Source organism: Ambystoma mexicanum, chromosome 11 (genome assembly GCF_040938575.1).
Source record: "Ambystoma mexicanum isolate Mex_15411 chromosome 11, UKY_AmexF1_1, whole genome shotgun sequence".
In the NCBI taxonomy this organism is placed as follows: Eukaryota; Metazoa; Chordata; class Amphibia; order Caudata; family Ambystomatidae; genus Ambystoma; species Ambystoma mexicanum.
This window is the reverse complement of record NC_090934.1, coordinates 1,338,691,431-1,338,717,308: the sequence shown is the minus strand read 5'-3', so window position 1 is coordinate 1,338,717,308 and position 25,878 is coordinate 1,338,691,431. Positions and strand designations below refer to the sequence as shown.

Sequence of the window (25,878 nt, the reverse complement as noted above, 5' to 3'; positions counted from 1 at the left end):
GCACCTTAAACTCAATCCTCACTCCTCCTACACGTATGATTATCAACTCCACTCTCACAGCTAATAACCTAGCTCAATATTTCGCTGCAAATATTTCTGAAATTAGAGACTCTCTCCTGACCTTTGTCACACTCCCTCCTCCTACATTCTACACTCTGCCTACTCTGCCATCATCCCCTGCCTCGATCTCCCGCTTTAGTCACACTAATACTTAAGAAGTATTATCTCTTTGTGCCCCATCAGACCCTCTTGCTCCTCAGCTACTGAAGCCTATTGCCCCTTTGATGGCCTCTCACCTTGCTGAACTCTTCAAACTGTCCTTAGACTCTGCTTGCTTTCCCTCTATTTTTAAAATGGTCACAGTCATCCCTCTCCTAAAAAAGCAATGGGGTGACCTGAATCTACTGTATAACTTTTGCCTTGTCTCTCTCCTTCAGCCCTACTCTTGAAATGGCTGTGGGTAACCGGTTTACCCATTTCTTAGACATCCACAACCTTCGAGACCCCCTACAAGCAGGTTTCCGCTCCTGTCACTACATGGAAACTGCTCCCATGAATGACCCCAACTTCATCTCTTCTGCTAAGCACGCCAACCTACCCTCTATCCTTAGTTCTGGGTGGGGTGACAAAACCTTGTTAGTTGCTGGCACTGGCAGGGAGTTGGTGCTCCAGTACTTGTCAGTAGATATTCACACTTCAGGCTTGAGTTTAGATTGTGCATTGGTATTTATTAGTTCAGGTGCAACATAACACATGAGGCACAATTTGCCCGGATGGTGAAACAAAAAAAAAACAGACACGCACGAACAGCATCTGCAGATGAGCTACTAAGCCTCGAGCCAGCACCCTACCCAGGGTAACTCTGCCACACGCTCCAATTTGAGCCTCACGACAACCCCCATGCCTTGAGAAAGACTTTGGTTGAAACGCCATCGGCTGTTTTTTTTGTTTCACCATCCGGGCTAATTGTGCCTCTCTCTAGGTTAGACTACTGCAACAGCCTCTTTCTCAATCTGCCTAACTCTACTCTCTGTCCTCTTCACCTCATCCAGAACAGGGCCGCAAGACTTATCCTCGGCCTCAAGGATCAAGTTTAAGACCCTCTGCTTCGTCTACAAGGCTTTCTGGGGTTGCGGCCCTAACTACCTTCAACTCTCTCTTCCTTTATAACTTTGTTCATGAGCCCTCAGCTCGGCAACTTCTAAATCTCTACAGGTGAGGCGCTTCTCAAAGCAGAGAATGGGGGCTAGATCTCTCTCCTCTGCAGGTGCCTCCCTGTGAAATAATATAAAATTACACAATTGTACCTCAATATTTCATCTTTATTCTCTTATTTCTCACAATTTCACTATGTTGTTGCATTCAATGCCTCGAGCACAATTTCACTTTTAATAGCCAATCAAATTCAATTTGTTGGTTGTTTCTTTACCATTTAGTTATCTGCATTCATTATTTAATGCCAAAACACATATTTCACATTTCATACTCATATGAGCATGTTGTATTTATCATATGCCCCCTGGTATTTGTCATTTGTTCCAAATATAGGGGCTGCATTCACAATTACACATATACAAACAATTATATCATGGACCCTGTATGCTGTTTAAAAAGCCACTGTCACTTTGTGATCTAGAATCCACTAAAACCCATAAAAAAACACTCTTCAATTGCAACCAGAAATGGCCTCCGTACCTCTCTCTGCCTTGAGCCAGATCATCTTAGGTTTCAGAAGCTCCTCCAGACTTTCCTTTTTTCATCTTATTTCTCGTTCCCTCTCCCCTACTAACCTACCCTGGCTCCTGCTGTCTGCTGATTGGCTGCTCGGTGTCCTCTGAGTCTTACAGGACACCAGCACCCCCCACAACCACTCCCCCTGCACTTGTCACCTGACTTACTTGCACTTCACTCAGGACCCTGTGCTCTGGGTGCACTTCTCCCTGTACCCTCTCCCCTGCACTTCTTGTTGCGCACTTTCGCAAACTAAATGACACTGGGCCTAGTCAGATCGTTTGTCTTGTCCTCCCTTGTTCCCCCTCCGTTGCCTTGTTGCGCCTTGAAACACTTGTGTATAGGCGCATAATAAATAACAAATCAATAATTTTTTGTAAGCGACTCAAACCCTGCTGCTGGAATATAAATTGGGAACAATTGGAAGAAGTAAATACATATTTGTATCTAGGCCTATTGTTCTCTAGGATTGCTGATTGGGCTAGCCACATGAAATATCAAGCAGAAAGAGCCACCCTTAAGTTAAGGGGACTATTGCAATTTTACCATCTGTATGGGGTTCAGACACTGGACAAGTGCCTGGATGTCTGTAAGTTGAAGGTTCCATCCTTAATGTTATATGGAACCGAAGTCTGGGGCCACCAGGACTGCACATTTCTGGAGATTGTCCAGAATCAATTTCTGAAACAAATGCGTGCGCTGCTGCCTGGATGTCCAAGTGGTGCCCTGAGGGTAGAGCTGGGACTCCATGTTATTACGTTTATAGCACAATCCAGATTCCTATCATACTGGGCAAGGCTTAAACAAGGCTTTGCTGATAATTCTTGTGTGGTTTCTGGATTTCTAGCGCTGGAGACCGCATTGAGTCAAGTGAAACATGAGTGGTTTAGAACCGGGCACAGCCTCTGGTGGGATTTTCTGCCAGGATTTGGGGACAACTCAGAGCAAGGTACATTAAAGCAAGTTAAGGTGAGCATTCTTTCCTGGTCAAAGGGAAAGACTCTTCAATCAGAGGTAGCACATTTCAAATCCTTATCCTCGCTGGCTTGGTACTCTGATTTGAAAACCTTTAAGTTGGGCCCAGGCCCCACTACTAAAATAAATTCTCCTGCAGGCAGAAGGCTGCTAATTCCGACACTTTAACATGTATTGCCTCTGTGTAAAAGGTTGAGCGGGATGAAGGGGTCTGGTAAATGTGGGTGCAAGACTGGGTTTGATGAGGATATGGCCCATTTTCTTTTCATCTGTCCACATTATCATGATTTGAGGAAGGAATGGTTAAAACTGCATTTTAGGAGTAACCAGATTAGGATTATTAAGGAAGCAATGTCTATTGCATATTTTGCACAATATCGTGAATAGCTTTTGTTTTTATCCGCCTCAAAGAACATTAGACTGTTTGCTTTAAATGTTTATACTTGAAGCCAGAAGATGTTATACTGGTTTTTATGATGTTGTATTGATCTTGTCTGTTTGATAATGTGTTTTTTGTGTAATGCTAATGGAGAAATCCAAAGTAAATCTTTGATTGATTGATTACTCTTGCGCCAACTTTTTAAAGTTGCCATTCTGACATTTCTGTCCAACCGTAGGGCTACCTAATGCACATGTATATGGTCTCATTTTATTGAAACACAATTACACTCGGAATAGACTTGTGGAATCCTGTGACCCAGTCAGGGTCCAGACCCTCTGGGTACTAATCAACGATGTGGTTATGGATCCTTATGGCTCACTGGATTCGATGAGCAATTCAAGGTGAGTACCACTCGGTTTGCTCACATCCCACAATCTTGCCATTTCCACTCCTACCTAGGGGGTTCTCTGCTTCTCAACCTAACCAGAGCATGCCTCATAATCACAACCCCAATCTCTCCTGCCTCACACGATTTACGCCAGCAAACTCAGTGCTCTTGAAAGTCAGGACAGACTTCAGCCCTAAGGCCACTGAGTGCCCATTGCTGGGTGGCCATCTTGAAAGGGTTATTTTTGTTTTGCTCTCGCCATGCCACACTCTTGAGGGGAATGCCTCAACATTACCTGGAGCTGCGCATCAATACTGGTTCTTGAGAGCCCATAGCCCTCCTTATACAACCTTTTTGCGGGCTCATATGGACCCATATTTGTCACAGCACTGGGCAATATTGCTTAATTACTTTTCTTATTAATTTTACTTGAGTCTAACAGTATTGTGTTGTTTATTTTCAGTGCAGTGTTAGTGAGAGGCTTTCACCCCAAAATGTCCTAAAGAGTCCCTTCTAGGCTGAGGAGCTAAACCAACCATCTCATTACTTATTAATTTATTTTATTAATGTGTTATAGTTTATAAATAAACTTTTCACATATAATATAAATCATAAACATAATAAATACATTTATAATCCATATACACATCCAAATACAAATATTTAAAATATATCATCACTTAATTTATCATTCCTAATAAAATAATGCACTTAGCATAATTAAAGCAAAGGATAAAAGTACATCCTAAAGTTAAAATTATAGCTTTGATATTTCTTGTTACTTCCTTAATTAATATCTAACTTATTTATTCAGGGGGTACGCCATATAACCAACAGCAAATACCCAGCACAACCATATAATTTAAATCGAAATCCTGAGCAGATTCTCGATCACTAACCACATATTCTACATTGCAATAAAAAGCTTCAGGTTGAAGCATTGACATTATGCCAACAAGAGATGGCCTCCTCAATATATTCAATGTTATGTACATATTTATCGTAGTATCTTTTGTACATGCCAGACATCTTAGGGCAACTAGTCAGTAGGTGTTTCCCTGTCTCAGCCGTTTTTTTATCCTTGTACAACCGACAATAACGATCAGTGACAGGTATCTTACCCACTGCGCCAGTAATTGCTAAGACTGGGAGCTGGTTAATCCTAACTAGAAGAATGAATCGTCTTAGTCTTGGCGCTGGGCATAAATTCAAATATTGTTGTGGTTTTTGTAAGTATATAGCATATACTATACAAATTGGTATTTTTTAAGACCTTCTAATCGGGAATAGTTTTCTATCCAGTCCCCCAGATCAACTTTCCTTGATAGAGCAGATTTTACTGCAGGACAATATTCTCCCGCTCTCTTGCTCCAGTTTATCTCATCTAAGTACTTCTCAATATTTTCCTTAAAAAGAGACTTCTTAGACTCCTTGCTGAATTCCTGTTGCATAGATACCAACAACGTGTTAATAGAAGCAGTCATTAGCTTCATGTATAATTCTGCTCTTCTCTTTAATAGCAATCATTTCAATGAAAAGAGCTCTGATTCCAACCTAAGAATGGCCATAGGTATACAGGTAGGAATAGGAAGGCCCATGATCTTTTTCCAATACTTGCCCTAAACTACCTGCAACCACTTAAGATTGATTGCCTGTAGGGCTTCAAGACCATAAACCATCATTGGTGCAAGTACTTGTTGATACAATAACCTGGCAGCCCAAATTGTGAAACCCCTGTGTGTCTTAGTAAAACGATAGACGAGGGCCGTTATTTGAGCAGCTTTAACCTTTCTGACTTGTATGCATAATCGGTAATCATTACACTTTTCAAAGTCGATACCAAGGTACTTATAACTGGGAGTATATAGTATCTCTAATTCTTGTACCTTTACTTTAGTGTAGGCAATATTCTTACTGGTAAACACCATTACTTGGGTTTTTCTCCATATTAATTACAAGACCGTTATTTTTAGCATACTTCCACAAAGCTTCCGATGATCTCCATAGTCTGCTGATTGTATGGTCAAGAATGACAAGATCATCTGCATAAACAGGTACAGGGCATTGCTCAGATACTACCTGTGGGGGCATTTATACACGGAGAAAATTGCCTCCGGCAGATCGTAGACAAACAGGTTATATAATGTGGGTGCCGTAACACAACCCTGTTTGACTATCTCATTACATATGCTATGCATGCAAGTGTGATCCATGACTGATCATCTCTATTGAGGGTAATTATTGGGTGCAGCCAGTCTACTAACGTCATGTGAAGACCAAAAGAAAAACCTTCACTAAATCTTGACTAAAGTGTTCAACAAAGAATTATGTGTGGATAAAAGTGTGCAATAGCAGTTGAACCATCCAGTGGGAGAATTCACAAACAGCTGAGCACAGAGAACCAAGAAAAAGGGCCCCTCTTAAGTTGATGTCACTTTATTTTGCACCCTTGTTTTTCCTACAGTGGAATTTTGAATGTAAAATCCGCCAGCTGTGTCAACGCCCGCCAAAACCGATCATGGTTCCTCATGAGCAGGGGCTTTATTTTGCCCTTGGTGCTTAGAATCCACAAGGGATGTGCCTAATGCCACTCATGGGATAAAGTAGTTTGATGGGCTCACCTCTGAAGATGGCCCTGATAGTGCTGTATATAATGGTTATGCAAATGTAAAGGTATTCACTATAATTTGTGTTTTAGGAAGCATTATTTTTCCTTTTCTTTAACTTTCTGAGTGGTCCATTGTTTTTGCATTCAATGTTTCTCACTTCACCATAACCACTGAACAAAAGCCCTGACCTTGGTCTGATATAAACATTTGGTGACTGACAGAAGCCATATTCATCTCTGGGTGTGGCTATGAAAATCTAGCTTTGGTTGCAATACTCCTTTGAGGCCATAACCCCTAAACTACCACTTACCACCCAAAAAAGTATTCCCACTGAATTACCAAGACATATGACAACTGGCCAATCAGAAAAGAGACTGATCAAGTCTTAGGCCAATGCATCACTAAAGAAAACATGGAGGTTTATAAAAGCAGACTGATTTGTTATGACTACTATTGGGCAATACTTTGTTAAGTAAAGGGCTATGTATGAAAATATATATATATATTTTTTTTAAAATAAGGATATGCGTAATTGTAGGACGATAAGGGATGAGAAAGCGTGACATTTCTATCTTTCTCCAAAATACACATATATAATGCAGTAGATGAAAATGGCACAATCTTTGTCTGATAAGACTACTGCTGTTCCGTAGCGTGTGGGTGGAATTCTATAAATTGTCTCTCTGTCAAATCTGCTAAGTTATGCATCAAATGCTCCTGCAATGTCCACATATGTTTACTGAGACTACCAGTGGTTCCTGGTTGATGAGACACGTGTTTCTGTAGGTACCCAGAGCTGCTTTCACCTGATATTCAGTGGAGACTTTAAACAAAAAATGTGATCCTTTACTAAGCCACCAAACGGCACACATTCGGAAGCCTGATGGGTGAGGTCACTCTTTGTTTTACAGGAGCGGGTCAGGTGTGGTGAGGAGGAGTTCCAGGGCTGGTGTGGAAGAGTAGACTCTGTGGCAAGCTGTGACACAGACCATATGTCCACAGGTAAGTGGAGAATATGGGGTGTGAGTGGGGAAAATGGAGGGAGAGCATGGGGAGAATAGAGGCCGAATGCCAAGTCAGTGGCAAACACCCAGCGTGGAGTCAAGAATCCTCTGAGCCAACAAGATCCATGATTGCATTGGCAATTATTGCGAAACACCATGGATCCTGATAGGCTTCCAGGATAGCATTCCACTCTGGGTACTAAATAAGATGTATAGACCCCAACCATGGGTCATACTGGTAGTTGTGGGCCTGAAGTCCTAGTTAATAGGGTATACAGGTGCATAACTCTCAGTAAGGTCCAAGGGAAAGATCTATATAGCTTTTAAATTGTGCTAAAAAACATGAGGCAGGTTAAAGAGGAATCCACCGGTTTGGTTGTGGGGAACTGGCTGTGGGGAATTGGCTGCAGGATTTGGCTGCAGAAAGGAAGAATGTGAAGCAAGTGATATGGGGCGAGAAGCTGGCTGAGAAAGAGGCATACCTGTGAAGGGCACTAGCATTGTAAGCTTGCGGTGGTGTCTGCCAGGTGAGGCCCAGTCAAGAAATGGATCGGCAGCGGAGGCAGAGTTGATGTCCTGAGTCACATCTGTCAGCAGTGTGTGGGAGCGAGGGGCCATCAGGCCCCTCTCCTCCTCTACTTCTCAGTACAAAACTCGGACCAAGTGCCTCCAGTAGTGGGTTCGCCCCTTGCCCTTATGCAATGTTAACCTTGGTTGACTTTCGCGTAGATGGGACCACTGAGCAGGACACGGGGCATCCATTTTTGTACCCCCTTTCGACTCCATCTTGGTGACTAGGCCTCACTGCGATAGTACAAAAACGCTTCTCTTCCCTTTTCTCGCAGCAGCACGGCCAGGCGAGAACACATCCTCTGAGATTACTGTCCTGCATGTGAACCAGCATGAGCTAAGCACATAGCTCGTCCATCTCTACAAACGTGTCGTACCCCTCCCACACCCTCGCCCGTGGAAATTCACTGCCATTGTGACCCTGCAAGATATTCCTTTCATGTGCCAGGCCGCTGACTATGCCATGATGCCCACCCAGCAGATCCCCAACTAACATTAGACCCCTGCTGCAATATATCGTTGCCTACCACTAACAAATGCCACATACCAGAGATTCTTATGTGCACGGACCTTAACTTCAACCAGTGTATTATAGCGGTCAAGACCGTTAACCTACGACTTGTATAATCCTATGTTATTAATAGTTTAGATATAGGTGTGACTTTTATAGAGACATGATAAACTACTGAAGGTCTTTGAACAACTTTTATTTAGTGCATGCCTTTTTTGAGAATATATTATGTTAGCTTAAATAGTGACCTCCCAGCGACCTGACCTTCACCCATGCGGAGCACAGATGACTGACGTCAATCCCCCTGCCAACCAAGCGACCAACCCGGATAAAGAGATGCCACCCTCCTGAGACATCGAATGAACTGACCAATCCGGGATCAACGTAGTATCCTATGTTAGTTGCGTCACGCACCCTATAAAACGTAATGTAATGATCATTTGTGCAGAGCGCTCTCAGATATCTCTTGAATAATATTCAATCAGATGAAACCTCTCCTTGAACTATCGCAGCCTGCTCTCTTTGCCTTATTCCCCGTCAGGGGTGTGTTTGTTTTATTCTTTTGCACGTCAAAGACGGGGAGGGCACAAACAGCAGTAACCACGGGTGAATTAGAGGAGCAGGGGGAACTGGTGCAGATAAAACTCCTGGGCTGCATCTGTCAGTGTCAGCTTGGGTGAAGACTGGAGTGAGGGCTGATGGAGGGCTACACAGTGGTGCTTCCACAATGACAGAAAGAATCAAGCTGAGTTCATTGTATGCAAACCAAATATAGATGCAAGATTGAGGCAGGGCAGCCATCAGCAACTATGTGAGCCACACAAGAATTTCTGAGCCATACAAGATTGTACAGCTGGCCAATTAGCCAATGGGAGCATTCTCTCAACATCCGGAGAACTCAAATAGGAATTAATGATGATAAAGTTGAAGACCAAGACCTGACTCTTCTCTCCATTATTACAGCCAGGATAGAAATTACTCCATTATGGAAAGGTTCAAATATACCCACTTAAAAAGTAGGTTCTGTTTTTAGGAGAGAGTCCTACCTCTGGCATAGTGAAATGATAACTTTTAAGCTAAAATAGTATTTTCATATTGATCTGTCAAAGAATGATTAATACAATTATATGATTACCATGTTTAGGCCAGTGTGTACAATATCAGTATGTCTTATATTTTTCTTCTTTCTTAATGATTATTCAAACTATCAGCTTGCCTGAAAATTGTGGGGTTTTTGTTATATGATATGATATGGCATTTGTAACGTGCCTATACCCAAGTGTTTCAAGGCGCAACGAGGCAAGGAAGGCGGAACAGAGGGAGGACAGAGACAACGTTATTATTAGGCCAAGTGACATTGAGATTGCTTAAGTGCAGGGGAGGAAGGGAGTGCCAGGGGAAAGGGGAGGGGGAGTGCTGTATAAGAGATCAAAACAATAACAAGAAGTGCGGCCAGCATATGGCAGGTGCAACGGTAAGTGCAGACAGCAAGTATCTAAAAGTGCAGGTAGGGGGACTGTAGGGTTACAGATACAGACCCAAGTGCAAGGGTTGCCGGGGGGCAGTGCAGGTGTTCAACTGGGCGGGTAGGGACCTGGGCCTGAAATCAGAGGGTAGCCAGGTGACCAGTGCAGTATCAGACAGGAAATCAGCAGAGAAGAGGAAGAGATAAGGCAGAAGCAAAGAGCAAGGTCTTGAGGTGCTTACGGAACTGGAGATGGTTTGTCTCAAGTTTCAGAGAGGCAGGGAGGCTGTTCCAGAGGGAGGCCTCAACCAAAGAAAGAGTTCTACCACCAACTGGTTGCTTGGAGAAGTGACTGACCCTGAGGGAGTTGCAGGTGGAGGGGCGAAGATCTTGAGTAGGAAAGTATTTATGAAGAGAGAGTTGGAGGTATTGTGGACCCAGGCCCCGGAAGGCCTTGTGGACAATGCAGATGGTCTTGAACTTAATCCTTGCAGCCACTGGGAGCCAATGCAGATATTTCAGTGCTGGTGAGATACGATCCCTGGGCTTGAGGCCAAGGACACATCTTGCAGTACTGTTCTGGATGAGCTGCAGAGGGAAGAGAGTAGACACAGGCATATTTAGAAAGAGGCTGTTGCAGAAGTCCAACCTAGAGAGAACCAGAGTACTAGAGACAGTGAGCTTTGATGTGAACGAGAGGAAAGTAAGACTACCTAGCAGGGAGGCTGTTCCAGAGGGAGGCCTCAACAAAATAAATAGTTCTACCACCAACTGGTTGCTTGGAGAAGTGACTGACCCTGAGGCAGTCGCAGGTGGAGGAGCGAAGATCTTGAGTAGGAAAGTATTTACGAAGAGAGAGTTGGAGGTATTGTGGACCCAGGCCCCGGAAGGCCTTGTGGACAATGCAGATGGTCTTGAACTTAATCCTTGCAGCCACTGGGAGCCAATGCAGATATTTCAGTGCTAGTGAGATACGACCCCTGGGCTTGAGGCCAAAGACACATCTTGCAGTACTGTTCTGGATGAGTTGCAGAGGGAAGAGAGTAGACGCAGGCATATATAGAAAGAGGCTGTTGCAGAAGTCCAGCCTAGAGAGAACCAGAGTACTAGAGACAGTGAGCTTTGATGTGAAAGAGAGGAAAGTAAGAATACCTAGCAGGAGGAGCAGTTGGTAGTTGGTAGTTTGACTTCATAGAGACATCAGAGATGTGAGGTGAAAATGAGAGTGTGGAGTCGAAGATGACCCTGAGGTTCTTAGCCTCACAGGTGGGAGCAGGAAGAGGGCCAAGGGAGGCCGACCAGAGAGTGACAGGAAAGGAGGGTGCAGGTGTGGTGATGAGGAGAATCTCCATCTTACTGGCATTAAGGCAGCGATCGTTGGTGGCACACCACTCCTGGATAGCAGACAGACAGTCGGAGATGAGAGAAGAAGAGGTGGCAGAGTGGATCCTGAAAACGAGCTGAGTGTCATCCGCATATCACTGAAAGTTGGAGCAGAGGGTGAGAGGTGCCAGGTATTGGTTGAATAGCCAGGGAGAGAGGTTAGACCCCTGAGGAACACCACAGGTAGAGAGTGAGATAGAGTAAAGGAAGGACCCAAGTTGGACCAGGGAGGGTCGATCAGAGAGGAATGAGGTCAGCTAGGCCAGGGCCTGATCGGTGAGCAGGATGGCATGGTTGACGGTGTCAAAGGCAGAAGAGAGATAGAGTAAGATGAGGACAGAGGGGAGATTAGAATCAAGGTTAGAAAGCAGGTCTTCACGGATGTTCAGGAGAGCAGCTTATGTGCTTCTGGCTGCTCTGAAGCTAGACTGATGGTCATGGAGACAACCAACGGATTCAGTGTGAAGATGGCCAGCTTTTCCAGGAGTTTGCCCAGGAAAGGAGTGATGGAGATCGGGCAATAGTTAGCCGGGCAGGAGGGGTCGGCCGAGGGTTTCATGAGAAGAGGTTGCACAAGAGAGTGCTTCATGGGGGAAGGAAAGGCTCCAGTGGTGAAGGAGTGGTTGCAGAAGTCAGCCAGGGCAGGTTATGCAGAATAGGTTCATGTACCACCACCAAGTGTGTTTTACATCAATATCTCCACAAAAACGGAATCTGCCAACCATCTATGTTTCAGTGGGGGCTTTCAGGTTTGAATGGGCGCAGTCCTCGGATCATATATTGGCACTCTTTTCTTACCCCAATTTCCAATAGGTAAGAAGGATGTGATCCAGTAAATTGTAGTTGCATAAAAAATAAATCCTGACTTGATGATGGTTTAAGGGTGCTGCACCAGACTCTCCCAGAGACCACTGAATGTTTAATCTATTAGCAATAGCTTGGGAAACAACGCATCCCTCTTGGAGAGTTGGGCACAAAACAAGTGATGACTTTTATTTCATCTGTGGTGTGAGCCAGGACTATGGTCTCAACATTAGTGTCCTTCATTTCTCAACAGTCTGCTGCTGGGATAAAGGATTGTGGAAATGAGCCAGAGACCAGATGCCGCCAGCTGAAAACACCTACTTGTATCGTATGCACACCTGTATGGTACTTGAAAACCTGGGAGTGCCACCTTACCACCTTTCAAAAGGCATGTCCCTTGTACACCCACTCCAGTACCACTGCAACAAAAACCATGGCTGCCCCAGACTAGGATGTTTTTCAAGGCCCCTACACCTTATGGAGCAGTCGCCAGTCAGCTCTCCAATGTGCTAACATCAGAAGATTCTGTCCGCTGTACTGCTAATACCTACGATACACAGAGCAAGCCCACAACTGCTCCAGACAGAACCAAGTGTTAGACAGGATAAGTCAGGAACTGCCCAAGATGCCCCATAAAGGAGGTGCTGACTTGAGTACTTGACAGCTGTGCTGGAGCCATGGGAGGTGGGGAGTGGCATCCTTACTTGGGGGTCCCGTTTCGGCACCTGATATAGGACACTGCAAGGATAGCAGAAGTAGAATCACAGTTAGAGCAACATTTTAAATGGTTTCCTCTAACCTTTTTTCTTGTCCATGAAGGTTCACCAAATTTGATATCAAACTAATCTGTTTAAATCAAAATACTCTTGCCAGATTTTATCAACTGTTTCTTGCTGAAAACCATTGCTGGAAAAACTGGTTTTGCATTAGACTGCAATATCTCAAAATTGTATGCTTCCTATTTTTACACTTCTTTGCACGCACTTAAGGACTAGGCCACAGTCTTTCATCTATTTTTACTTATGTGCACTACACCAACAAACATCATTCAATTCTGTGCAGAATGGACCTGCATTTTAGTCAGACTAAAATGCAATTCACATTCAATGGTGTACATATAAATTTGAGTTTGCAGCCTCTAGGCTGCGAAGACAGATGCCCGATGCACAAAAGGTCAGATACAGAAGCGCACCGTGCTACACATGGGGCTTCCGTCTTTGCTGCCTACAGACCAACGAGGATGACAGCCTGAGCCTGCAGCAGGTAAGTGGAGGAGGGGGAGGGAGGGGTCAGAGGCAGCTGTACAGCAGGGGGCAAGGGAGGCACCCCCCAAAACCTATTGGAAGAGGGGCCAGGAGCAAAACGCCGACCTTGCAGGAGCATTCTTCACAACCTAGATCATGCAAGGTCATTCTTTTGTTTCCAGCCTTCATACCTAGATACATATATATTGCATTAAATAAAACAAAGTCATTACTTATTTCTATTTTTGTTGAAAACGTTGCGCCAATATGGCAACAATTCCTCTTCACAACGTTTGTGAACAACCACATCATAAATCACCAAATGATGCAAAACTGCCCATTATTACAAGATAAAAGAGTGTTGCAGCAGTATTGTTTCATGGCCTACAACGCCTTTAAAACACCATTCCTTGTTGCATAAGAAACACACTTTTAAGAATGAATTATTATACAGAAACAAGCAACTCAAATAAATCACACACAGTATGATTGGCTTGATCCACCATGTAGACCAACTATAGAGTAGTGTGTCTTGGCCTCTAGCTAAGGTCACGTCTATGTACAACCAGCATATTGGAGGTACATCATCAAATATATATGCCCAATTTAAAGACAGAAAGAGAGGGCAGGAGAAAAAGATATTCAATAATGTGATTCCTCAACCATACCTGCTTGCAGTGATGTACTTGTGGGTATAGTCGGTATTGGCCACCATTGTCCTGAGTATGGCTGATTGGGGTCTTTATATATATATTCACTGAAAAAACGTCAGTTAATGTTTAGTTAGTTGACCAGATTTATTGCAACAAACCCCTTGAAATTCAGCGTATGTGGGAAGTGATGACCGGCTTTATTTGTCGCACTCTCGTTACAAAGCGCATAAGCACATGTATATTATAAGAAAATGGATTCACAAGAACATTCAAAATATCATTATGGGGAACATCAACGGTCATCGCTTCCCACATCTGCTGAATTTCAAGGGTTTTGTTGCAATAAATCTGTTCAAGTTAACTAAACTTTAACTAAAGTTGTTTCAGTTAATATATTTGTATATATTCACAGAAAAACCCTTAGTTAAGGAGGAGGTAAGTTGCACATATTTAACGCAACAAAACCCTTGAAATTCAACGGATGTGGAAAGTCATGACCATCTTAACTCGGCGTACAACCGTTCATGTCTCCCATAATGCCATTTCCCCGATGGTGCCACTTTGTATATCATTGTGAATCCCTTCTCTTGTAACATGTATGTGCTCATGGGCTTTGCAACGGGAACACGCCGAGTTAAGCTGATCATGACTTCGCACATCCACTGAAATTCAATGATTTTGTTGCGTTAAACTGCGCAGCTTAACTGCACCTTTACTAAGTTTTTTTCTGTGAATTTCAAGGGTTTTGTTATGCATAATTTCGTTTACAGGCCACTTGCCATGGTCTTTCGACTATGGCCAGTAGCCACAGTCAAAGGCTGTGTCAACTGTATATTTTAAAACACAACTGAGCAACTAGTCATGGCCCTTGGCCATTGCTGTTTCCACTGTATATGTTACCCCCAGTATGCTTCTTTTGGATCCACCTAGTGGACATGGCGTTCGGGCCTTAACGGATCCAAGAGTTGCAGCGTTCCCACACGCTTCCCCTGGGCTGGAGATGCAGCCACACCTCCACCCTCCTATTCCCTGTTCTCGCCGCCTCTCATAGCCCGGAGCACCTTACTTGAACCTTCGGCTCAGGGCAGCCTTGCCTGGGCAGCTGTTCTAGGTTCAGGCAAAGGGCACCTTCCACTCCTGTTTGCCCTGATGTCCCAGCCCTGCCAGGTCAAACCCACGCAGTCTTCTCTAACAAGCAGGTAGGAGACTATGACGTCCTTGTATTACTGCAGTTGAATCGTGCTGTTGTTTTCGTTGCACATTGCATTTTCTCACAACAGTGCTCCTGGGTTGGGTCCTCCTGTAGAATACAACGGAGACCCATGCAAAATTTGGACCAGATGTTTACATAATCTGATGCTTCTGACTACCCAACTCCCCAGACATTGTGTCACGGCACCCATTCTCTCACCGGATAACTATGGGGTGCTGCTAGGGACCTAGCCACTCCCTGCCCTCCTTCATGCCGGCTAAAAATGCACACACACATTTTAGAAATCATTTATTCAAAGGGCGCTCAACCCCACAACACTTCCAGGACATACCATGGACAGTAGGTGCAATACAAGTGAAATATAACATAAGGTTATATGAACAACCTATTCCCCTTTGAAGAGTTATTCACAGTAAATACATCTGTTCTACTGATCCTAACTTTGTCAAATATTATTGAAAGTTCTGCAACTGAAATTGTCTTCAAAATGTTGAGATTTAATTCTAAAAGGCTTTGAGCCTTAACAGGACATCGTTTTTTAGCCATGCGACCGAAACAACTGGCAGAAGAACAGATGAGATTTACAACATCTAATGTCCAATCTAATAAGATCAACACAAATTTGAACAAACATTGGAACAGTGTGTTGAATAGCCCAGACCTAAAAAAGAGTGCCCACTACCTATAATCTTCTGTGAAACACAGTTTAACATTTGGCCAGAAGAGAAATAATGGATTTCGGTAGGTCTTGACTTTTGCAACTTAATTCAGGGCTTAGAAAGTTACTAGGTCCAAGTAATGTACGCATGGTATAAACATGCAAGAATATGGCGATCCTCAAACAAATATGACACTTATATGATTCAACACATAATTCTTGTGAGACAAACAAATTACTTACCTCTCGTAATGTTCTTTCTGATGGGTGTTCCTCCCAAGGATTCCTCATCTATGATATCCTTATCCCAGCGCAGCTGCTCGCTGGAAACATTTCTACTGCCACTAGAGGTTGCAGCGCAGCTCAGCATCAGCTCTGCCCAACGCTCCTACACACCCTGCACTGGACATGATGTTGGGGTCAGGATATAAGCGGTGCTGCGTCCCGTGACCTCAGTTCCACTATTTCCCCTAGCACTCTGAAGCTGAGAGACTGCAGAACCAAAGTTATACTAGCTTCCTGCAAAGAGGGGCAGGTAGGGAAGGCAATGAGGAATTCGTGGGAGGAACATCCATCAGAGGGAACATTACAGAGAGGTAAGTAATTTGTTCTTCTAATGTATTCTTTCCTGCCACGGATCCCTCATCTATGATAGACTCCCAAAGTAGTATGTAATCTGGAGGAGGGAGGAAGCAAGGACACCACATGAACCAGAAAACTCTGGACGATTGCCCTACCAAAATGGGTATCCTGGCCCGGAATCCAAGCAGTATTGCTTAGCAAACATGTGCAAAGACGCCCATGTAGCTGTCTGGCAAAGGTCCAGGCCAGTGCCCCCCTCTGCAGCGTAGAGGTGGCAGCCACTCCTCTGGTAGAATGCGCTCTGAGACCCTCAGCAACATCCTTCCCAGGCAGATCATAGCATTTTGAGATACAGAGAATTATCCACCTGGACAGGGTCTGTTTGGTGACAGTCCTGCCAGCGCAAGCACCAGAGAATCAAAGAAAACATGGTCCTGTTCCTAGTTTCCCTAGTACGAGAGACATAGAACTTCAGGGCCCGTACCAAGTCCAGTCGATGGAATCATTCCTCTGCCTTGGAACGATGAGGCGTAGGAAATTACTTCGGAAGATGGATCTTCTGAGAGAGATCTAAATCCAAGACCACATTCGACAGAAAGGAGGGTCTTACTCTCAACTGAACCCAACAGAACTGAAATGAACTCAACTGATGATCTGGACCATCTCGGTGTCACCTACACTAACTATGCAGATGATACCCAGAACCTCCTCCCACTTTCTGGGGATTATGAAAAGGATTTGGCCTTGGTGAACAGAGTGTACATCATCATCCAGGCATGGATGGCCACGCATGGACTATGCCTGAATGATGATAAAACTGAACTCATCATCCTGGGCACTAACTCCACCCTAAAAAATCTACGACCTGATTACTCTTAATTTACTATTGACGGCAATAGCATCAACGTAGGACATGAGGTAAAAACACCAGGCTTTTACCTTGACTCGAAACTCTCATTTGCCAAACAGGTTAATTCTCTAGAGTCCTCCACGGCCTACACGTGCATACTTATCCGCACAGCTAAACCCTTTCTATCTGATACTAGTTGCACCACCCTGGCCAGAGCCTTCACCCTGTCTCGCCTGGACTATTGCAGCACCCTCTATCTTGGGTCAACTAAAGCTACCATCAGAAAAATCCAAACTCTACAAAATAATGCCCTTAGTGCGGCATTGGGCATCTCCAGAGGAGACCACATTTCTGAGAGTAGCCAACAGAATAATTGGGTCCCAACCAAGGATAAAATCTACCTAAAAACCTTGTCACTCACCCACAAATCCCTTAATAACGCTGTGCCGTCTTACCTGATCAACAGATTCCATAGACATATCTCCCTGAGACCCGCTAGAATAGCCTATAAAGACTGCCTTTCTATCCCTAATTTCAATCGCTCTACTATCGGTGTCAACAGCTTCCTGATGAAAGCAGCAAAACTGTGGAACTCCCTACCACCCACATTGAGAACTGACCTGCCCTACCAAAACTTTAGGACCAACACTATCCTGTGGTTGAAAGCGAATGCTCATCAAACGTAGTGGTGATTTAAAGCAAATGTTCATCTAATGTAGTAAGCATTGAGGACACCCTACAAGGAGCCATAAATACCCCTCCCCCTATCTGTATACCTTACACACCCACCTTACTACCACCCATACTTGTATATTCTGCTATTCTAAGTAAGATGTATTCATGTACCCTGTCTATAATTATGATCTATCTGCATATACCTTTTGTATTTAATACCTGTATGTAAATATTAATCCAGTGTAACTAAGCTGCGCATATTCTTGTAACTGCTGCGCCCTGTTACCCTAGGATATGTTTGCACATTATAAATAATCAAACAAACAAACAAACGTCACCTTGTCTATAGAAAAAAAAAAAGAAAATAGGGAGGTAAAATAGATAACGCCTGGAGTTCACTCACCCATCTCGCAGAAGTGATGGCAACCAGGAAAATCACCTTAAGGGTGAGTAACCAATAGAACAAGAATGAAGGTGCTCAAACAGAGGGCCCATAAGAAACCATTAAACTAAATTCAAATCCAACTTCGAAACCACAAACTGGTTGAGAGAAAAATGGTTACCCACGTCCAGCAAGAACTGCATAAAAGGGGGAATGCGAAGAATCAGACCTGTTCCAGGTACCTTTTGAAAACTGAAATAGCAGCAAGGTAACCCTTCACAATGCCAAACTGCAGATCTTCTTGGGCCAAAGATAGCAGAAAATCCAATATGGAGGATAGAGGACTGGATTAAGGATCCAGGTTCCTCTCCTGACATCAAACTGGAAATGTATGCCACCTGCAGGCATAACTGGATTTCGTAAAGGGCCTCTAAGATGAAAGGAGCACATCAAGGATGTTATCCAACAAGTCACACTCCTTGTAACTTAGCCTCTCAGTAACCATTATAAAGGTTTATGCTGCTGAGATTCGGGTGGAGGACCCGCCCCTCCGATTGGGAGAGTAAATCGACTCTCCTCATAAGGCGCTAGGGAAGGCAGACAGACATGCCCAGTGACTCCGGATACCACATTCTCTGGGCCTAGTCGAGCAATCGTGGTTCTGAACAGGCCCAACCTCCTAAGGACCAGTGGAATGACAGGGATCGGCAGGGATGCATAAATGAGGTCAAAGGTCCACTCGACAGTCAGTGAGTCCCCCATAGCTCCCTGATGAGGACATTTCCTGGAGCAGAACAACTTGCACTTCCTGTTGCCACTGGAAGTGAAGAAGCCCACTTGAGGAGTCCTGTAAAAGGAGACAATCTCCTCAAGACCTTCCTGAGAGAGCTCCATCTAGTGGGATGCCAAAGTCTGTTTGCTCAAGGCATCCGCTGTGACATTCTCTCATCCAGCCAGATGAGCTGCTGTCAGAGAGACACTGTTCTCCAAAGCCCAGAACCACAGTCGCATTGCTTCTCTGCGCAGAGGCAAGAACACCGCACCAACTTGTTTGCCGTGTCCAGTCCTGACTGCAGCATTTGGCGTCCCACCTCCTTGCCATCAGAACCAGGGACAGGAAACAGTCCTTCATCTCTCCCTGCAGGACATACTCAGCCGCATTGGCCACCGCCGTCCAAAGGAGAACCACTGTGTTGTCCATCAGGATCAACACAGTCTTGTGTGTCATAGAGGAGAGGAAAGCGACCAGAGCCAGCCTGATTGCCCTCAGCTCCAGCAAGTTGATGTGTTTGTTGTCTCCACGGGAGACCACATTCCACTCACCATTTAGTCTAACAGATGACATGAGGCTTTCTAGGGATGGGAGCTGGAAAAACGAGCATCTCTGGGAAGGTGTTGAGGCCACTGACCTCCTGCAGAAGGCCCTCTGAGATGTCCAGTATATCCTTACCCATAGGATCAAGCCCACAGGGGACCCATCACCTTCCTATTCATAGATGTGATTCATCTTTGACATGAAGGTGTCAATAGGGAGTGGGACATTTTGTCTATAATTATGATCTATCTGTATATACCTTTTGCATTTAATACCTGTATGTAAATATTAATGCTGTGTAACTAAGCTTCGCATATTCTTGTAACTGCTGCGCCCTGTTACCCTAGGATATGTTTGCGCATTATAAATAATAAAACAAACAAACAAACGTCACCTTATCTATAGAAAAAAAAAAGAAAATAGGGAGGTAAAACAGATAACGCCTGGAGTTCACTCACCCATCTCGCAGAAGTGATGGCAACCAGGAAAATCACCTTAAGGGTGAGTAACCAATAGAACAAGAATGAAGGTGCTCAAACAGAGGGCCCATAAGAAACCTTTAAACTAAATTCAAATCCAACCTCGAAACCACAAACTGGTTGGGAGAAAAATGGTTACACAAACCCAGCAAGAACTGCATAAAAGGGGGAATGCGAAGAATAAGACCTGTTCCAGGTCCCTTTTGAAAACTGAAATAGCAGCAAGGTAACCCTTCACAATGCCAAACTGCAGATCTTCTTGGGCCAAAGATAGCAGAAAATCCAAAATGGAGGATAGAGACCGGATCCAGGTTGCTCTCCTGACATCAAACTGGAAATGTATGCCACCTGCAGGCATAACTGGATTTCGTAAAGGGTCTCTAAGCTGAAAGGAGCACATCAAGGATGTTGTCCAACAAGTCACACTCCTTGTAACTTAGCCTCTCAGTAGCCAATTATAAAGGTTTATGCTGCTGAGATCCGCCCCTCCGATTGGGAGAGTAAATCGACTCTCCTCATAAGGCACTAGGGAAGGCAGACAGACATGTCCAGCGACTCCGGATACCACATTCTTTGGGCCTAGTCGAGCAATCGTGGTTCTGAACAGGCCCAACCTCCTAAGAACCAGTGGAATGACAGGGATTGGTGGGGATGCATAAATGAGGTCAAAGGTCCACTCGACTGTCAGTGAGTCCCCCAGAGCACCCTGATGAGGACATTTCCTGGAGCAGAACAACTTGCACTTCCTGTTGCCGCTGGAAGTGAAGAAGCCCACTTGAGGAGTCCCCTAAAAGGAGACAATCTCCTCAAGAACTTCCTGAGAGTGCTCCCTCTAGTGGGATGCCAAAGTCTGTTTGCTCAAGGCATCCGCTGTGACATTCTCTCATCCAGCCAGATGAGCTGCTGTCAGAGAGACACTGTTCTCCAAAGCCCAGAACCACAGTCACATTGCTTCTCTGCGCAGAGGCGAGAACACTGCACCAACTTGTTTGCCGTGTCCAGTCCTGACTGCAGCATTTGGCGTCCCACCTCCTTGCCATCAGAACCAGGGACAGGAAACCGTCCTTCATCTCTCCCTCCAGGACATACTCAGCCGCATTGGCCACCGCCGTCCAAAGGAGAACCACTGTGTTGTCCATCAGGATCAACACAGTCTTGTGTGTCAGAGGGGAGGAAAGCGACCAGAGCCAGCCTGATTGCCCTCTGCTCCAGCAAGTTGATGCGTTTGTGGTCTCCACAGGAGACCACATTCCACTCACCATTTAGTCTGACAGATGACTTGAGGCTTTCTAGGGGTGGGAGCTGGAAAAACGACCATCTCTGGGAAGGTGTTGAGGCCACTGACCTCCTGCAGCAGGTCCTCTGAGATGTCCAGTATATCCTTACCCATAGGATCAAGCCCACAGGGGACCCATCACCTTCCTATTCCTAGATGTCATTCATCTTTGACATGAAGGTGTCAATAGGGAGTGGGACATTTTCTTGTGGAGCCGCAGTGTTCGTAAAGCTTGTCCATGCCTGTGCTGAGACCACATCGCCCAAAGGAGGGGCCTGTTGGCGCTGAGGGACTTTGGTCTCTTTCTGGTCCAGGCCCTAGCACTCTGGTGTGCGGAAGTGGTCCCCAGAGTGTTCCACCTGCCAGTCGCAATAGATGCAGTGGGACCCTGTGATGCTGTAGCCGAAGCTGACAGCACCGCCACCTGTGCTGAGGCCGGAGCCCCGAGGGCATTGGTGAAGATGTCCAACATCTTCTGGCTGAAGTTTCCCATTCATCTGGCTTGGAGGATTGGGTCTGAAAAGGTACCTGCACCGGCCGATCCTGGGAATCCCTGGAGCAGTGACTTTTCTTCTTCAAAGAGGAAGATGAAGGCTGCTGTGAGGGCTCACTCGGGGAGCAGGACCGCTCAGATGTTTCTTCTTCTTCTCCCTGCATGTGGCCATCCATTCTTTGGAGAATCAGTCAGTGCTGTGCGACCTCGACGAGAGCCTCAACATGTGGACGCATGTGAAGACCTTATTCGCCCTTCTCTGGAGGGCCTTCGGGTGCATGGGCTGGCATGACCCGCAATCCTGTGTGTGGTGGCCCTTCACCCAAGCAGTAGAGACAAATCTGGTGCAGATCTGAGACCGATATCTATTGGCTGCAATACACACACAGCTTGAAGCCTGAAGCATTCGACAGAGTAGGCATGGTGTCGGAGAAAAATAGAAAGCCTGACGAGTGTGCTCGCAACTAGTGAACTGAGTACATCAAAAAAGAACTGAGGTCATGGGGCACAGCTATATATACTGACTCTGACGCCATGTCCGGTGCGGGGTGCATAGAGGCATCGGGCAGAGCTGAGGCATAGCCGCACTCCACCCCCTGGCAGCAGGAATGTTTCCAGAGAACAGCTGCGCTGGGTTAGAGATATAGTAGATGAGGAATCTGTGGGAGGAAAGAATCCATTACAACATGCATGCTTTGGTATACTACCAGTACAAGTGTAAAATGTAATTATGAACTATACAACACCAGCACCTAAAAGAAATGGCAGAAGAGAAGATTCTTATTTTTCTCATGGTGTGAATCTTACACTCTTTTCTGCTACCCCCCACATATCAGCATTAATGTTGAGGAAAAGGTCAGACGTAAGGGAGTAAAGCATGGAAGATGATCATTTAAAAAAAAAATAAAAACATTCTAACTTCACAATAATTTCAGATGTATTTCTCAAAAGTTGCTGCTATCATCACAAGCATTGTGGTGACTCATGGGTTACTGGGACCCTCACATAGTAAAACTGTCTAACAAAATGTTCTGTGTTGCTCAGGTATCAGGATGTCTATTTGATTAAACTGAGATTCAACCACCTTTGTGGTTTTAACCATCAGATCGTCTGCAAGTCTTATCAACAAGGTGCAGACATAACGAGAACCTTGCTGCACCAGATGTGCAAATGTGCACTTTAGGTCACAACAATGAGGACTTTTAATATCAATGGTGTTGATGTTAGGATGTATGGGTTTATTTGCATCGTTTAAAAACCCACTCCATAATTTGCAATTATTGTTCTTTCTACCATATTCTATAATTCTCTAAAGCCTCCAGTGAACGGGTGAATCAATTCTCTTTCTAAACAAGTCAAAGGCAATAGCAGATTTAATCATGAGAGACCCTATCCATGAAATTCAATAAAGTGTGCCTACTTAGCACAACAGAAAGCAAAGCAGTGACCAATATGTTGGCAAAGAACACAACTCGAAGGGATGGAAAACTCCCATCCACTAATAATTCTAGCTCTTATAAAATGATCTGAGTAACTCAACAAGGTTGTAAAGGGCCGAGGTAATCATGAATACAAGAAATAAGACTATTATTACTGTAGGGTATCCAGGCTGTAAAACTGGAAGAAGTATGTGCTGTTTGCTGAAGCAAAAATAATAATGTTGGGAAGGAGATGATCCTTGCCCCCTACCCTTGCATCACTCCAGGAACATAACATCTGCAATAACTATGGGAGGAGGCATAGGTACCCGCTGCGGCATCCTGTAGCATCACATCCCATAGAGAATAACACATAGACTAAAGCCCCCAGCCCCGCAATAAGAAGCCATTTTGAACTAGGCCTAATGCCATCTTTTCTACTAGGCCTGGAAATCCATCTCTCTGTAGAAACACAGCTCTTCCACCCCCAGGGCCTCGCACAGCCAGCCCACACCATTGCCTCCCCCTTGGCAGCTCTGCACGAGCCCTGTTCTCTAGGAAGCCAGCCATGCCTTGTTACAATCCTGTAGCATCATTTCCGCAAGAATGTGCTCTGCGGAGAATGTGAGACAGTGACAAGTTATAAGACCGCGTGCCCGTTCATCTCAACTAAACTGCCCATGCCCTCTTAATGCCCACCCTGCCAGGCCAGAGCCCACCAGCTCCGACTCCCCAGTTCCTTTCATGCTGATACCCATCTGACCCTCCCGCACCTCGATCACGCCAGGACCCCCGCCACAGCCCTAACCTGTGTAGCAGTATATTTTCCCAAAAGCAACACACATCCACCTATACCACTAGCACCCAAGGAGGATAGATGGTAGATCCAAACCTTTGGGGTGGGCACCTGGGTGCGAGGATTGCGGTATCAAAGAGAATCCAGATTGTAGAGGTTGGAATGCCAATATATTAGCTCATCTGACCCTTATTCATGCAAGATTTTATGTGTGCCATTATCTCTACATTATCAGTTCCTGTTGTTTAGTTTAGTAAGATAGCTATGTTGCTCCCTTGCCCTGACCTTCACACCACAGAGATGAGCCCAGCTGACCCACGTGTGCTAGGAGCGACTGCAAGACGACGGCCAATTAGCATCTTTTATCCCATATAGTATCAACTGTTCTATATGTCACCCCCCAATCCGATGCAAGAATGTGTACCCAATGCAGGTCGTCACCAGTGATGCTGTGTGTCCTTTTAATGTGCTGCCTGTGTAATGTTTTGGCAGAGCACTCTCGGGCAGCAGAGTTCTTTGCTGGCAACTGTTATGATTATATAAACTTTGTCATCTTTGCACCCCATCGCCTGGTCTCATTCCCCTGATGGGGAGTTTATCTTATTTTTTCATACTATTGGGACACGTGCTAGTTGGGTGCATTCACCTGTTATATTTCATTGACATGACATGTCATTTGGTTAGTCATTTTTCCTAGGGCAGATAGGCCCTCATTAAAAATGTGGGGGTGTCCCACTGGTCGATATGGTGGGATACCACCAAGCGGTAATACCGTCCCTGCCACTTGGTCTGCTGGAGAGTATGATTTATGGCCAGATGAGGAGTAAAAGCTCAAAAGAGGGAGAGGAGCAGAGAAAGAGGAACCAACTAAGCAGAAGTCAAAGTTGATAGAATGGAACCGAGCTGAAGCTGAGCAATGAACTGCAGGCCATCGAGCGGAACAGAAAGGGGAAAGGAGGGAACAATCAGAGAAAGATGAACATGAGGGAACTAGAAGAAGGAAGGAGAGCAGAGGAAAATAGGGAAAGGAGAGGAGGAAGAATCGAGTGGAGGGGGGAGGATGTTGGAGGCAAAGGTGCAAAAGTCCACAGTTTCATGAACTACAGGCCATCGAGCGGAACAGAAAGGGGAAAGGAGGGAACAATCAGAGAAAGACGAACATGAGGGAACTAGAAGAAGGAAGGAGAGCAGAGGAAAATAGGGAAAATAAGGAAAGGAGAGGAGGAAGAATCGAGTGGAGGGGAGAGGATGTTGGAGGCAAAGGTGCAAAAGTCCACAGTTTCATGACCCTAGAAAAATAACTCAGAAATGGCAAAGTGTGCCACAAAGCAGGGCAGATTTAATGAGAGGCAGACACAAAAGATCAGGGTTTTATACAAATTAAGGTTCATTGGGATTGAGCACAAAGTTTGGGGCAAATGAAGAAATAGCCCCAAGTTCCAAAAAGGTAAATACTTCAAGCTCAATGAAAAGGTCTCTGAGTTCAACAAAGTCTCTCAATCAGAGGTTCCTTGATTAAGGTTATTATCAATTCCCAGACACTCACAATTTTAGGATTTGAATGTGTCTGCAGATTTTTCTTAAGTCTGTATTCCTGCCAGAGGGACCTCCTGCTGCTCGTGCTTTTGGCAGACTCCGGGAAGAACCCTCCAATCAAGTGTCAATGACAGAGTCTGGTTGCATGTTAGCCTTTGGCAGCAGCAAAGGGGAGGCCGGATGTCATCCAACTAAAATTACCGAGCTTCTATAAGGGGGCTGGCCTCTTAAGCTGGTCTGCAGGTTGTGTTAGGTATTGTACCACTTCTGCCTGTCCAAGAAAACCTGGCTCTACTTCCTAAACATCCTACCATCCGCTAACTCGTTGGCAACCCAAACTCATACCCAAGGGTAACATGCCTATTTCCCCTCTCTTCTCTCCTCTGCAATTTGCTCTCACATTCTCGGAACCCTTCTCAATGCTCTCCCATGTGCTCATACATTTCCCCTAATTAATTCCCTTTGATCAGGCTTTAATCCTGGCTG

At 45.0% G+C, this 25,878-nt stretch overlaps 1 protein-coding gene across 1 annotated transcript in view; it reads right to left on the bottom strand.

Moving 5' to 3' along the window:
* Positions 1–25,878, bottom strand: part of UNC13C (unc-13 homolog C) — a 1,404,640-nt gene that overhangs the window by 150,980 nt on the left and 1,227,782 nt on the right. The gene's annotated exons all lie outside the window — the stretch shown is intronic.